This window comes from Engraulis encrasicolus, chromosome 21, assembly GCF_034702125.1.
Source record: "Engraulis encrasicolus isolate BLACKSEA-1 chromosome 21, IST_EnEncr_1.0, whole genome shotgun sequence".
NCBI classification, from domain to species: Eukaryota; Metazoa; Chordata; class Actinopteri; order Clupeiformes; family Engraulidae; genus Engraulis; species Engraulis encrasicolus.
The window spans coordinates 21851755-21856405 of record NC_085877.1 but is presented as its reverse complement, the minus strand read 5'-3'; positions in this window follow the sequence as shown (position 1 = coordinate 21856405).

Sequence of the window (4651 nt, the reverse complement as noted above, 5' to 3'; positions counted from 1 at the left end):
ACATTGTTGACATTGCCATCGTGTTCTGGCCAAATGGACCTTCCTGTTTCAGACGGTTCCAGTCAGTCAGCCTGCTTATGTCTCATCCCGATGAAAAATGATGATTTCCTGTCTCTTGTGGACTGTACTGCTTGTCAAAGTGAGGAGGAAGTACGTGCATGTCATACAGTCAGGGGAGCTTGTATTTAATTCACAATGTCTAGACCAGGGGTTCTCAATTTTTGTTTTAGGGTGTGGACCACTCTTAGACCAGAAAATGTTCCAAGGACTCCCTCTTTGTGAATATATTGTGCAATGTTGTGTGTAATGTCCTTATTTACAGTGCCCTCCATAATTATTGGCACCCCTGGTTGAGATGTGTTAAAAGCCTTAAAATAAATTCAGTGTTTATTGCAGAAGAATACTGTCACACTGAAAATTGTAGGAAAATGTAGCCTTCAACTCAAATGAATTGTAAGAAAATAAAAAAATCCCTGACTAAAAAATAATTATTTTTCATTAAATCACCTGTTCCACAATTATTGGCACCCTTAACAATTCCCAGGAAATAAATATAATTGAAGCATTTCTGTCATTTCTACAGTAGTTTACAAAGTTTACCAGAGTATGTAGGAACATTTAATTAGTAATTCATCACTTCCTGTTTCCCTGGGGTATAAATATGACGTGACACCGAGGCCATTTCTCTTATCCACTCTTAAACATGGGAAAGACAAAGGAACACAGCATACAAGTGAGGCAGATGTGCGTCGACCTTCACAGGTCAGGCAGAGGCTACAAGAAGATTGCCACTCAACTGCAGCTGCCCATATCCACTGTGAGAGGAATAATTAAGAAGTTCAAAACAACTGGAACAGTGGTAAACAAGCCTGGACGAGGACCCAAGTTTTTTTTGCCACCACGCACAGTGAGGAGGATGGTAAGAGAAATCAAAAGATCTCCAAAGCTCACTGTTACAGAATTACAACAAATGGTAGCATCCTGGGGTCACAAAGTCTCCAAATCAACCATCAGGCGCTGTCTACACGCCAACAAGCTGTTTGGGAGGCATGCACGGAGAAAACCTTTCCTCACTCACAATCATAAACGCAAGCGTCTGGAGTTCGCCAAGCGGTATTGGGGCTTCAACTGGGACCGTGTGCTTTGGTCAGATGAGACCAAGATTGAGCTTTTTGGCAACAAACACTCTAAGTGGGTCTGGCGTACCACGAAAGATGCGCATGCTGAAAAGCACCTCATACCCACTGTGAAGTATGGGGGTGGGTCAGTGATGCTGTGGGGCTGTTTCGCTTCCAAAGGCCCTGGGAACCTTGTTAGGGTGCATGGCATCATGAATGCTTTGAAATACCAGGACATTTTAAATCAAAATCTGTTGCCCTCTGCCCGAAAGCTGAAGCTGGGTCGTCACTGGGTCTTTCAGCAAGACAATGACCCTAAACATATGGCCAAATCTACACAGAAATGGTTCACCAGACACAAAATCAAGCTCCTCCCATGGCCATCTCAGTCCCCTGACCTCAACCCCATTGAGAACCTGTGGGGTGAGCTGAAGAGGAGAGTACAGAGGAGAGGACCCAGGTCTCTGGATGATTTAGAGAGATTCTGCCAAAGAGGAATGGCTGAAGATCCCTCTTTCTGTCTTTTCCCATCTTGTGAAACATTATAGGAGAAGATTAGGTGCTGTTTTGTTGGCAAAAGGGGGTTGTACAAAATATTAACACCAGGGGTGCTAATAATTGTGACACACATTATTTGATGTCAAATAATTATTTCTTTATGTGGGATTTTTTCCCCACTGAATAAATGCACTTGTATTGAAGGTTGGATTTTTCTCTTTTTTTCTATTAAGGTCCCATATTATTTAGAAAAAAAATAAAATAATTGGAAGCTAAAAAACACATCTCAACCAAGGGTGCCAATAATTATGGAGGGCACTGTATTTATGTATGTATGCTACTTAACTTGACACCTTCATTTCCCTCGGGATCAATAAATGATACTCTACTCTACTCTTAACCGCACCTCGAATTCCAGTTACTACAATCAAAAGTGTACATTTGGCTTGTAAAGTGGTGGGGGCATCACAATGGCAAATTGTCCCGCTATTTTTGCATTATATTTGTAATAAAGCGGTGGGGACAAGCTAGGTTTATCTCCAAAGTGGTATGGGCATGTCCCCACCATCCACGCCTAAAATTACGCCTATGACTCCAATTGTTGTAGCCCCTTAATGCACACTGTTCCACCAGTGGAACACTGCAATAGTCACTAAAAAAACGTCACCACGCCACTACGGTAGAACACAGAACCTTTGGTAACACAGTATGACTTGGTCATTGCCATTCTGATAACGGCTAATTCATAACGGGTCGTGTCTTACTTGGTTGCTTTAACTTGGGCAAGGCCCGGGACAATGTCATCTGAAAGACACCCCCCCATCCACACACACACACCCCCATAACATACTGTATTACATATTTAGGACCTAATGTATTCTGCCTCCCTCTCCCTGTGCCCAAGACAACTGACCCCTTTACCCTCCTCCTCCTGTCAGCTTTCCTGCATACAGTCAGTGGATCGTGTGTTTCATCTAGAATCGCTCCTCTGCTGCACCCGCTGCTGCTGCTTTGGCTCCGACAACCAAAGATCATGCTGCTTGAGTCATCTTCCTAATCCGGCCTCTGAGAATCTACAATCCTTTTACCCGGCCCCTCATCCTCTCACACATCTTTAAGTGCAGTAGATCGATGGGAAGACTTAGAGGCTTATATGTACTTTGTACTGGAGAAGCTTTGGGATTTAGTTAGGATCGGTGAGTGTACAGCAGTGGTTCTGTTGGACATAAATGTCCACTGATGTGTCACATAGCGTATCGTTAAATTGTGTTAGCTGCTTTAGAGAAAAGACATTTTAAATGGAACTAGAAATGCATTCAGAGAACGCAGACCTCCGCCAAGGAAGTTCAGTTCGTTTTGGACATAGGTATAGAGTCATGATGTGGTTTCATGCATTTAGGCCTATAGGCATTTGTGTTCAGGCATTTGTGTTCAGGTAATTGAACCGTCAAGTCGTAACCAAATTACAGTTCTATCTGTCTCTTTTATCATTTCCATGTCCTCTAGCTGTGGACTGTTTAGTTCACCTTTGATTGTTTTATTGGCAGTGATTGTTCATGCTATATGCCTTCTGTGATTTGCAAATGCACTTAAGCCTTGAAGCTCATTGCTACATATTAGTCACATTGTTGATGATTGGCAGCATGCCGTTTCATTCGTTCGTTTCATTAGGCTACCATCTAAAATAAAATTAAAATTAAAAAGCACAATTTTCATTGGCCAACACCCATAGTAGGCCTACATATTCTACAGCAGTGCAGCGCTCCCCACCACTGTGTCGCAGACCCAGAGCGCAGTAATAGGCCTATATATAGTCCTATTTTTTTTATTTTTTTATTTTTGTAATAACAAGACAACATACTGTAGGCTACTTTGAGCCATTCACTTAATTATTGAATCAGAATGAAATGTGCAAGAATCCCCTTATCCAGTGGCAGTGCATGGATGGTTGTTGTTTTGGGCTATTTCGTAAGGCTAAACAAACTTTTGAGATGTAAATCCACTTGTGTCATTTCTAGCTGTTTCAATATCGTGACACCAACGTTGTGCTACAAACGCAATTACTTAGTGAGAGACATGTCGACTGGACTGGTCGCAGCAAGCGGAATCATTGCCTACCCCGACACTACACTTGTTGGAGAAATTCCTCCTACTTGTGAATAGCGAGTCATGTAGCCTGTGGGAATCCGTTAATGAGGGTTATTGCGAGTTGGTCTTGGCGCTGTGGGCAGATGATCGGCACCTGGGCCTGCTCTCTATTTCGTATTGAAAATCACTGTTCGCTGCATGTCCAGCGTTCATTCGTTATGAAGTGTCTAGGAACTAGTCTATGGAATGTTTTGTAGGCCTAGTGCTGATTGCTTCAGTGCGCGGGGATTGGGGAAGCAGCAAATCACCACGGACTAAGGCAATTCGTGCATGCCTTTCTTTGAGCTTCATTTTATATGAATGTTTTGTGACAGCATTGTGAACTTAAACGATCGGCGAGGCCGTAGCTAAGGCTGCTTTTTGATAGCGATTTTGACTGCGGTAAGAATTTCACTTCAATGCTCTGCCCCGGTGTGGCTGCGTGAAGGTAGGCCTACGCCAGTTAGTAAGTGGTGCTGCTCAGGGCTCCTCCTCAGTGTGGCTGCGTGAAGGTAGGCCTACGCCAGTTAGTAAATGGTGCTGCTCAGGGCTCCTCCTCAAGTTCAAGTTCAAGTTCAAGTTCAAGTTTCAATTTTATTGTCCCCAAAGGGGCAATTAAGTGTGCAGCAAGTCAACAACATATAGACAACAGATAACAGGACAAACCATAAAGTGCAGGGTTTAAAACATGACCATAAATAGAGTTAAAAGTAGCATAAGAAACATCATAATAAATAAAACAAAATAAAAATTACACATCACACCATAAAATGCCATAAAAACACACCAAGGATATAGCCAGTGATCAATTAGGATTGGAATTTAACAGGGAGATGGCACTGGGGACAAATGAAAACCTAAACCTATTAGTTTTGACAGAGGGGAACCTAAAACGTGAACCGGAGGGT